Source organism: Taudactylus pleione, unplaced genomic scaffold (assembly GCF_031769625.1).
Source record: "Taudactylus pleione unplaced genomic scaffold, aTauple2 ptg000434l, whole genome shotgun sequence".
NCBI lineage: Eukaryota > Metazoa > Chordata > Amphibia > Anura > Myobatrachidae > Taudactylus > Taudactylus pleione.
The window spans coordinates 3,343,599-3,356,159 of record NW_028284836.1 but is presented as its reverse complement, the minus strand read 5'-3'; positions in this window follow the sequence as shown (position 1 = coordinate 3,356,159).

Sequence of the window (12,561 nt, the reverse complement as noted above, 5' to 3'; positions counted from 1 at the left end):
AAAAGTGGATGGGGTCTAGAATTTCGGCAGTTCTGTTAAGTGAAACGGTGGCATTAAAGTGGTCAGGGGTTGTCATTTTCTCAGTACACACCAAGACGCATGTCTAGGTTTTGGAGGTGTTTTCGCAGGATGAAGGGTAGGGGTGCTCCATGATATGCGCGGTGTGATCCATCCCAGGTGAGGACAATTCTGCGTGTCCTGTGAAGGTGTTATACACTGAAACTGCTTGTGCTGAACATTCCATCTCCAATGCTCAGCCTGTCAAATCCTTTGTCCTACATACACAACACACCCTTGGGGTATCCATTTACCATTCTGACTTTTTAGGAGACAGGATGAAAGAGATAAATGATGGAACTGTTTCTTGTCAAAGGGAACTTAGACAGTTTTACAGACCATCCTGATTAAAGGGAGTTCAAGCTGGAACCTTAAAGGCGATGACGCCATAATTTGAGGTTACAGAATTTTGACCTGTACACAGCTTCCATTTCACTTGTAAGAGAGCAGACTGGAGCATGATGACCCCAGCTCTCATATTGGTTTATAGAGTCACGGACGTAGTGTTACACTGTATACCCACCGCAGGGGGATGTGGGGATAGTAAGCTTAAAAATAATAATTTTGATAACCAAACACCACCAGACACAGGAGCATCACAGGCAAAGTGACACTGAAACAAGGTTGAAGGACATATCCACCAATGGGGGCTCATTATCGCATCGCCTAATATCCAAAAAGGGATGATGGCATTATTGCAGATGGCGGTAACCCTCGCTGCAAAAGATCCAGCCGGAGTCAGGAGTCTCATCTCAATCCGCACACTCCAAACATATATGGAAGTCGGCCACCGCGAGACAGATCCGTGCGTCCCCATGGTAACCGACCTCTCGCGGCCCATTTCACGCAGAGAGAGGTCCATCAACCAGAGGGGTCCATCTGTCCGCTCTTTCAATCTCCACGCATGTGTGTCTGTGCGCGGTCTGCCATTGCTTTCTAGGGCAGTATGATCAAGCCTTGGAGAGAGATAAAGTTGAGAAGTTGCCTAAACCGACCAATCAGCTTCTCACTGTCATCTTACAGGCTGTGCTGGATGAATGATGACAGTTAAGGCCGCTACACACTAGACCAGTGGTTCTCAAACTCTGTCCTCAGGACCCCACACAGGTCACGTTTTCCAGGTCACCCAGCAGGTTCACAGGTGTATTCATTACTCACTTACACATTTTAAAAGATCTACAGGTGGAGATAATTATATCACTTTTGATTCTGTGAGGAGACCTGGAAAACATGCACGGTTTGGGGTCCTGAGGACTGAGGGCCTGATTCAGAGCCGGACGCTCTGATCAGAGCGCTCGCTCGGAATCAGGGCCCTCCTACATGAAAATGGAGCGGCCTTATGGACGCTCGCATAGCTGTGGGTTACCACCCACAGCTTATGCGAGCGTCCATGATGATGGTCGCGATGGTCAAAACCATCGCGAGCATCGGGCTTGCGACGGAGACCTTGCGGTAGGGTCTCGCTGCCACAAGCCCTGGAGTGATTTTGGCTCTATCAGAGCCAAAATCATTCCCACTGACATCACTAGTGATGTCAGTGGGGCCGGCTTCAGACGGTAGGCATTCCCATGGGAACGCCTCCGTCTGGCAGCCACGCTCCCGGCACGCCCACCAAAGGGGGAGTGCTGTCAATCAACATCGACAGCACGCCCCCTTTGTCCGAGACCCAGAGCGACGGAGAGCCCGTCGCTAGCCGGGTCTCGCGCATGTGCACGACGGAGCTCCCTCTGTCATGCGCATGCACTGTGGAGCAACATCGACCCGCTTGTGAGCGTCCTGCGTGTCAACAAGCTCAAAACGTTGACACACCCTAATCCTCTCCCTAACCCTCCCCCTCATGCCTAAAGCTTCATACACACACAACAATTTTGTTACCAACGATTTTATGAACAATTTTCTGTCAGATTATCTGTCAGATTTTTTAAAGTGTAATGAACGATTTTTTTGAACTACAAACGATGTTTGCATATTCCCTTAATGAAAATCGGTGAGTTGACAAGTCTGACTGAACTACAAACTACAAACGTGAACGCGTATGAACGATTATCGTTCATCGTTTGACTCAGAAAGTGAACGATTTTTTCAAACGATTATCGTTAAACGATATTGTTTAACGATAATTGTTCAAAAAATCGTTGTGTGTTTATGCAGCTTAATCCTCACCTTCCACAGCCATGTGTCAGCCTATCTTTGTCAACAATTTGCGTGTCAATCTGTTGACCCTATCGACCTAAATCCATGTTGACATTTTCATTGTTGACCTTTTGACCCTATCGACAATTTGTAGGTCGACCTATTGACTGTCTATTTGCTGCCTGTCTTCCACCTGGATACCTCTACCTGCTGGAGACCCCTTTGAAATTAATGGGAAAAGAACTGTGTCAAAAGTGTTTGGACATATAAATCCATGTGAATATGTCCAATGCTGATATTCCTCCAGTGTGCCGCATGTAAACCACTTATCAAATACATAACAATTACACATGTTTTCACATGCGGTTAGCACGTGCGTTTTCTGATGCAAACCAGGAGCCAGCGTAAGGGACCTGCACTGCATACAATAAACTAGAGATGTGCGCCGACCCCCGTGTTTTGGTTTTGGTTTTGGATCTGTATCTCCTTCAAGGTTTTGGATTTGGTTTTGCAAAACCACCCTTGCGTATTTTGGTTTTGGATCTGTATTTTTTTCAAAAAAGTCATAAAAACAGCTGAAATCACATCATTTGTGCCTTTTTTTTCCCTACAGTACTATTAACCTCAATAACACTAATTTCCAGTCATTCCCACTCAATTTTGACCACCTCACACAATATTGTTCACCAACATACGCCGCAGGCTGGCCGGCTAAACTAAGCAGCCTACAGAGCAGTGGCACAAACACACGTCAGTTATTTCTGTTTACAAATGTTTTGCAAATTAGTAATGTATTAGCAATAACCAATCAACTAACTCACAAGTACATTCAATAGAAAACAATCCAGCATAGAAATTTACTAAAAATCGTACGTGGAATATCCTTGATATGACTTGTTTAACAAGCAGCAAACAAAATACCCCCAAACCATGTGCAAATAGCAACAGCAGACGTGAATGCCCCCTACACAAGTCTACATGCCCCCAGCACATGCCTATTCTCACTGCCCAATCTGTATTTTCTTCCTGGGGGCACTGGGCCACCTATGCCTGGCACTCTGTGCCCATGTAAAGCCCCGATCATTCAGCCTTTTTGTTGAGCAGTTCCCCAAAATCTCCCCGACCATAAAAACAGTGGGCCTGATTCAGAGCCGCTCGTAAGCGGCCGCTCGTTCGTTCCGAGCGATGTTTGCCCAACTGCGCATGCGTACGGATCGTAATACGCATGCGCGAACCAGTCTGTGCGGCCGAAAATCGTTTGTTCGCTGAATAGCGAATGCCTGCTAATATGAGTGACAGGAGGAGGCGTATGTGGGTGGTAACAGGGGAAGGTGCTTGAAAACGGGGAGTGGAGATCCGAACGCAGGCGTGCTTAAAGGTCAAAACGGGCGTTTTATGGGTGTGCATAATTAATACAGCAGCGTCATTGACCACGTCACTGGGTTATTTTATAGTCAGAACTGCTCGCAAGTTTGTGGTAGGAAAAACCAACCACAAGAATAGCGAGCAGTTCATACGCTGGTCGATGTACTCGATTAATCTAATAAATAGCGGACATGACGTAGGATGCGAGCGGCCAGGTGGCGTAGTTTTCCAAAAAACGACTGCAAGTTTTGTTCGCTCGTTCAGACATAGAGGCGTGAACAGACCGCAAAGAGCGAACGGTTTATTTGAATAGCCACCCCCTTTTCCTGAACGACCGTCCGCAAATTGCGTCCGGCTCTGAATCAGGCCCAGTGCTCCCTACCTGCGGGTCAGATACAGTGCTCCCTACCTGCGGGTCAGATACAGTGCAGGCCGGATACAGTGCAGGCCGGATACAGTGCAGGTCGGATACAGTGTGGGTTGGATACAGTGCAGGCTGGATACAGTGTGTTATACAGTGTGGGCTGGATACAGTGCAGGGTACAGTGTGAGTCGGTACAGTGCAGGTCGGATGCAGTGCAGTTTATAGGGAATGGGATAGTAGAGGTTAACATCCTGCCACTGTGAGCCTGACCAATGGAAATCCTGACAGCGTGAGATAAGTACCCTAACCCTTCCTTTAGGGGTGCCTAACCTCCCCCTAGTGCCTAACCTCCCCCCAGGGGTGCCTAAACCTAACCCCCCCCTCCCCGCACCCTAAAACCAACCCTCCCGGGGGGGTGCCTAACCCTAACTACACCACAGTTCGGGATGGATACAGGACGGGACAGTGTGGATTGGATACCGTGCAGGTCAAACACAGCGTGGGATACAGTGCGGGGCTGATATAGTGCGGGATACAGTGCGGGTTGCATAGAGTGCAGGATACAGTGTGTTATACAGTGTGGGTTGAATAGTATGCAGGGTACAGTGTGTGTCGATTACAGTGTGAGTCGGATACAGAGTGGGTTGAATACAATGTGGGTTGGATACAGTGCAGGATACAGTGTGGGTTGGATACACCATTAGTGCACTTACTGTGACAGCTGTGTCTACAGTGCGGGGTGCTGGTGGCATCCTCAATGCCAGTGCCAGTGGTGTCCTCAGTGCAGGGATGTTGACGGTGTCGGCAGTGCGGGATGCTGGCGGGGTGCTCAGTGTGGGAGTGTCGGCAGTGCTGGGTTGCTGACGGTGTCCTCAGTACGTGGGACGGCAGTGCGGGGGTGCTGGCAGTGTCTTCAGTGCAGGGTGCCGGCGGTGTCGGCAGCAGGGGTGCGGAGGAGCAGCATCAGACAAGGGGGATGGGCGGCATCTTCCGTCATTCCTGTGCCCATTGAATTCAATGGGCTTAACGCTGATTGGTTGAGAGCCTTGACAGACGGCTCTCAGCCAATCAGCGTTAATCCCATGGAATTCAATGGGACTTTGTAAAATGGCTGCTCGAGGCAAAACCTTGAGATCCCACAGCGGGATTGCATGGTTTTGCCTCGATTAGGGATCCGGGGCAGGCAGAGAGATCCGAGCTGTGTCTCGGATCCCCGAAATTAGGGTGTGCCTGGTTCTCTGAGAACCGGACCCGATCATCTCTGCGATAAATAAATTATATTAGTTTGGTGGCCACCTGACATGACGTGAACAGAACAGATATTGATAAATAGGCTCCCTGTCACCATTTGTGTTAAAAAGTTTGTAATGAATATTTGTATTCAATAAAGAAGTATTTTAACTTTTTAATAATCTCACCATGAACACTACAGGTTTGCTACTTATGTTAGAAAATCTGCGTTCACAGGGGGTGATTCAGCTTAGGACGTAATTGCAAAACTGCACGCAGGCTATAGATATATAGATATATGATGTATGCACGCAGGCTATAGATATATAGATATATGATGTATGCACGCAGGCTATAGATATATGATGTATACACACAGGCTATAGATATTTGATGTATTCACGTAGGCTATAGATAAATGATGTATACACACAGGCTATAGATATATGATGTATGCACGCAGGTTATAGATATATGATGTATACACACAGGCTATAGATATATGATGTATACACGCAGGCTTAAGATATATGATATATATACACAACCTATATATATATGATGTATGCACGCAGGCTATAGATATATGATGTATGCACGCAGGCTATAGATATATGATGTATGCACGCAGGCTACAGATATATGATGTATGCACGCAGGCTACAGATATATGATGTATACACACAGGCTATAGATATATGATGTATGCACGCAGGCTATAGATATATGATGTATGCACGCAGGCTATAGATATATGATGTATGCACGCAGGCTATAGATATATGATGTATGCACGCAGGCTATAGATATATGATGTATACACGCAGGCTATAGATATATAATGTATGCATGCAGGCTATAGATATATGATGTTTGCACGCAGGCTATAGATATATGATGTATGCGCGCAGGCTATAGATATATGATGTATGCACGCAGGCTATAGATATATGATGTATGCACGCAGGCAGCTTTGCCATTCCGTCCTTGATAATATGCAAATGCAGCAGGAGGTGTATGACAACCCCTCTATGACACTCCCTGCTGCATTTGCGATTCCAGCTCTGCATTTGAGGTCGGAGGCCGAGATCACCACCGCGGGCCGCCAGCCATCTGAGTAAGCCTCAGCTTACGCAGGCTGACCCGATCGCGAGGCCAAGAAACTGCATCCGTGGACGCAGCCCCTGGCCTTGCCACTCCCAGAAAACGGGCGGACACGCCCTCATTTCTGGGAACGCCGGCCTCCCTCACACTGCACCTTAAACGCCTCTGTCTGTCAATCAGGCAGAAGCATAGTAGGGTCTGCGTCACGTGCGATCGTGCAGGACCTGTTCTGCACAGTCGGTAATCTGCGTTCAGCTGATTCAGCCCCACAATTATAAACTGCTAAACTGTGTCCAATGTATCTCACATGTGTTCGAGTCAGTACACACATGTGCAAAGCAGAGCGCCAATGTCCAAATGGTCTCCATCGTGTGAATACTGGCTCGGACATGGTAACTGGGAACCTGGCTGAAATACAGTTGAATCTGTTTGACTTCCTCCAATAAAGACCTTAGTACACATTTCCCCCTTCTCCAATAACACCAATCGGCTTGTGATCCAGGTACAGGATAAGTACCTGGGAATGATTTATTATCAGAGTAATGACAATCTGTGGTCTCATTACGTTACTGGAACCAAAGGGTATCACTGGCAAACCTGCTTACTGAATTACCTCTGCAACAATACAGAATTATTAATCTCACTCTCCGGCACCAGCGCCAACAACAATGCAGCGCACTAACGCCAGCCCGGTCATGTTTCCTCTGCTTCCTTACATCACCTCCATCAGCAGTACAGATGGATTATTACACACGCAAGGATTCATATCTAGGGAGGGGTGTACTAAAAGGAAAATGCGCCCAAAACTTGGAAAACTTACGATTGTACCAAGCTATCTATAGTATCTATAGATGGCATTGCCTAATACAGTGATTCCCAACCACGGTCCTCAAGGCACACTAATAGGGGAATTCAATATGGAGCGATAAGTCCGTTTTTTGCGTTAATATCGCACCTATGACGTCATTATCGCAGGTTTTAGTTTTACACTGTATTCAATTTCAAAGTCTTTTCGCAGGTTCGAAAAGTCTTTGAAAAAAAACGGGGATAACTTTTCACCACTGAATAGGTGGCGAAAAAAAGTGCAGAATTGGGGTTTAGGGATGCAGGCTTAAAAAAAATAACCTGCATCCCTGGGAATGTCATTTTAAAAATAACTGTGTAAAAAAAAAAAAAAAAAAAAAAAAAAAATAGGGACACCCCAAAAAATGTATTTAAAAATTGGGGTGAAAAAAAAAAAATGGGAAAAAATTGTTTAACAATAGGGAAATAGGTTCAGGGCTATTCTGCATGTATGCGGCAGGTGTATTCTAGAATAGATTTATAGCGGCAGGTGCATAGTTGCAGAATTTTAAAAAAATTACTTTAGGGACATAAAAATATGCTAGTACCCATTTTCATGTACCCCAAATTTGATGGGACCACTTAAAAAAATGAAAAAAAACACCTAAGTGCTCTTCTGCATCACTTCTTCAATGTCGGGAAAAAAACACCTGCCGCGGCTATTTAAATCCCCGACTTTCATTTGCAGGCTAAAAACAGGGGTACCCATAGTGATCCCCCATGTTTTTACAGCTTTAGGGGGGTCCTACAATTTTTTTAATGGAAAACTTAATAATTTAACGCAAATCCCACTTCGCAGGCTCCCGTTTTCGTAGGTTTCATATTGAATACCGGTATAAAGCGGGCGCGTGCCCGATACTTTATCCCAGGTAAAAGCTCCGATATGAAATGTAAACTTCGACAGCGAAGTTTATGTTTCATATTGAATACCCCTCTAACAGTCCTGGTTTTAGTGATATCCAAGTTTCAGCACAGGTGGTTAAATCAAAATAACTGAGTCACCTGTGCTCAAGCGTGGCTATCCTTAAAACATGGACCGTTAGTGTGCCTTGAGGACCGTGGTTGGGAACCCCTGGCCTAATAGAAGCCTATGGGCTTCTCTTCACAATGTTCAGAGAGAGATCAATCTAATACCTTCCAGTGTCCCCCACGGCGTGCGCGTCAACCGGCCCAGGGGCCCCGCAGATAGGGCCGTATAGGAATGGGTATGATATCCCGCATGCCCGGATGCCGACTACATCCCGGCTGTATAATGTATGCTTGTGTTATATAGGAGTCTATGTACTAAGCCTTGGAGGGAGATAAACTGAAAGGAGATAAGGTGCTAGCCAATCAGCTCCTAACTGTCACTTTTCAAACACACCCTGTGACATGAGTTAGGAGCTGATTGGCTGGTACTTAATCTCCGTCCAAGGCTTAGTACATAGACCTCATAATTCCGGCGCCGGCAGACTGTAAGCCCATTATTTGGACAGCTGGCGGGTGCTGCTATGGCTCACTCCTCTCCCCTGCACTGCGTGTGATGTTACTCGATGCACAGAGCGGAGCCAAGAAGATGGTAGAAGAAGCCGGGGTGCATCTAGAGACGGTACAAAAATAAATTATAAGTTAAGTCCTGTGCCAGTGCTACAGTAGCCATGGGGGTGCAGACCACGGTGGGGGGAATTTGGTAGTTTCCAGCACTACACACCATCTACAGTAGTTCGGTGGGGGAGTTGGGTGGTGGGGGACACCCGCAGGAGGGAGTAGTTGTTTCCAGCACTGCACACCCGCTACAGTAGTCCGGTGGGGTGGTGGGGGACACCCGCTGGAGGGAGTGGTTGTTTCCAGCACTGCACACCCGCTACAGTAGTCCGGTGGGGTGGTGGGGGACACCCGCTGGAGGGAGTGGTTGTTTCCAGCACTGCACACCCGCTACAGTAGTCCGGTGGGGTGGTGGGGGACACCCGCTGGAGGGAGTGGTTGTTTCCAGCACTGCACACCCGCTACAGTAGTCCGGTGGGGTGGTGGGGGACACCCGCTGGAGGGAGTGGTTGTTTCCAGCACTGCACACCCGCTACAGTAGTCCGGTGGGGTGGTGGGGGACACCCGCTGGAGGGAGTGGTTGTTTCCAGCACTGCACACCCGCTACAGTAGTCCGGTGGGGTGGTGGGGGACACCCGCTGGAGGGAGTGGTTGTTTCCAGCACTGCACACCCGCTACAGTAGTCCGGTGAGGTGGTGGGGGACACCCGCTGGAGGGAGTGGTTGTTTCCAGCACTGCACACCCGCTACAGTAGTCCGGTGGGGTGGTGGGGGACACCCGCTGGAGGGAGTGGTTGTTTCCAGCACTGCACACCCGCTACTGTAGTCCGGTGGGGTGGTGGGGGACACCCGCTGGAGGGAGTGGTTGTTTCCAGCACTGCACACCCGCTACAGTAGTCCGGTGGGGTGGTGGGGGACACCCGCTGGAGGGAGTGGTAGTTTCCAGCACTGCACACCCGCTACAGTAGTCCGGTGGGGTGGTGGGGGACACCCGCTGGAGGGAGTGGTTGTTTCCAGCACTGCACACCCGCTACAGTAGTCCGGTGGGGTGGTGGGGGACACCCGCTGGAGGGAGTGGTTGTTTCCAGCACTGCACACCCGCTACAGTAGTCCGGTGGGGTGGTGGGGGACATCCGCTGGAGGGAGTGGTAGTTTCCAGCACTGCACACCCGCTACAGTAGTCTGGTGAGAGGGGTAGTTTGGTTGAAGCAGCACTCACCTGCTCCAGTAGACTGAGGGTAGGGGTGAGGTAGAATGGGGGGTTGATCTCGCGGCCACGAAGCGGGAGGGATTGATTGTTTCCAGCAGCACTCACCTGCTGTAGTCGGGAGGGGCACACTTACCTACTCTCCCAGAAGTTGCGGGAGGCGCCGCCGCTTGTGCACATGTGCTGGTCCCGGCACCTGCCAGGTCCATTCCGCAGGCGCTGGGACCCGGCCGACTTAACCAGAAGCAGTGGCATCCCCCTCATGCAAGAGGGTAGGAGCCGCTGCTGCTCCCAACTGTTCCGATTTTGGCAGGATAGTCGTGAACTGATAAAGTTTTTCAAAGTTGAATATGAAGAGAAAAAAATACAAATAATGTAAGGGGAATTAAATATAGTGTTATGGATTGGGGGGCCCCAAATCGGTGTCTTGCTTAGGGCCCCATGAGGTCTAAATCTGCCTCTGGTCAGTAATAGTATAACGATGAACATGGCTACACTCTGTATGGGTAACAGTACTGCTTTCCATATTCTCTATGCTGGATGCAATTCTCAATATAAAGTCTCACCCTCTCCACAGCACTACTTCCCTTGGTTTGCATGCTAAATGCAATTCTCATTATAGGTTCTCACTCTCTATGGGTAACTGTACAGCACTGATCCCCATGTTATGTATGGTGGATGCAATTCTCATTATAAATTCTCACCCTGGGTTCGAGATGCACTAACACCTCGCAGTACTTACAGCCGGACACCGCTTCCCTGCTGATGGCATATGCACTAACACCTCGCAGTACTTACAGCCGGACGATGCCTCCCTGCTGATGGCATATGCACTAACACCTCGCAGTACTTACCGCCAGACACTGCCTCCATGCTGATGGCATATGCACTAACACCTCGCAGTACTTACCGCCGGACACCGCCTCCCTGCTGATGGCATATACACTAACACCTCGCAGTACTTACCGCCGGACACTGCCTCCCTGCTGATGGCATATGCACTAACACCTCGCAGTACTTACCGCTGGACACTGCCTCCCTGCTGATGGCATATGCACTAACATCTCGCAGTACTTACCGCCGGACACCGCCTCCCTGCTGATGGCATATGCACAAACACCTCGCAGTACTTACCGCCGGACACTGCCTCCCTGCTAATCACATATGCACTAACACCTCGCAGTACTTACCGCCGGACACCGCCTCCCTGCTAATCACATATGCACTAACACCTCGCAGTACTTACCGCCGGACATCGCTTCCCTGCTGATGGCATATGCACTAACACCTCGCAGTACTTACCACCGGACACTGCCTCCCTGCTGATGGCATATGCACTAACACCTCGCAGTACTTACCACCGGACACTGCCTCCCTGCTGATGGCATATGCACTAACACCTCGCAGTACTTACCGCTGGACACTGCCTCCCTGCTGATGGCATATGCACTAACATCTCGCAGTACTTACCGCCGGACACCGCCTCCCTGCTGATGGCATATGCACAAACACCTCGCAGTACTTACCGCCGGACACTGCCTCCCTGCTGATGGCATATGCACTAACACCTCGCAGTACTTACCGCCGGACACCGCCTCCCTGCTAATCACATATGCACTAACACCTCGCAGTACTTACCGCCGGACACCGCCTCCCTGCTGATGGCATATGCACTAACACCTCGCAGTACTTACCGCCGGACACTGCCTCCATGCTGATGGCATATGCACTAACACCTCGCAGTACTTACCGCTGGACACTGCCTCCCTGCTGATGGCATATGAACTAACACCTCGCAGTACTTACCGCCGGACACCGCCTCCCTGCTGATGGCATATACACTAACACCTTGCAGTACTTACAGCCGGACACTGCCTCCCTGCTGATGGCATATACACTAACACCTCGCAGTACTTACAGCCGGACACCGCTTCCCTGCTGATGGCATATGCACTAACACCTCGCAGTACTTACAGCCGGACGATGCCTCCCTGCTGATGGCATATGCACTAACACCTCGCAGTACTTACCGCCAGACACTGCCTCCATGCTGATGGCATATGCACTAACACCTCGCAGTACTTACAGCCGGACAACGCTTCCCTGCTGATGGCATATGCACTAACACCTCGCAGTACTTACAGCCGGACACTGCCTCCCTGCTGATGGCATATGCACTAACACCTCGCAGTACTTACCGCCGGACACCGCCTCCCTGCTGATGGCATATGCACTAACACCTCGCAGTACTTACCGCCGGACACCGCTTCCCTGCTGATGGCATATGCACTAACACCTCGCAGTACTTACCGCCGGACACCGCTTCCCTGCTGATGGCATATGCACTAACACCTCGCAGTACTTACCGCCGGACACCGCCTCCCTGCTGATGGCATATGCACTAACACCTCGCAGTACTTACAGCCGGACACTGCCTCCCTGCTGATGGCATATGCACTAACACCTCGCAGTACTTACAGCCGGACACTGCCTCCCTGCTGATGGCATATGCACTAACACCTCGCAGTACTTACAGCCGGACACCGCCTCCCTGCTGATGGCATATGCACTAACACCTCGCAGTACTTACCGCCGGACACCGCTTCCCTGCTGATGGCATATGCACTAACACCTCGCAGTACTTACCGCCGGACACCGCCTCCCTGCTGATCGCATATGCACTAACACCTCGCAGTACTTAGCACCGGACACCGCCTCCCTGCTGATGGCATATG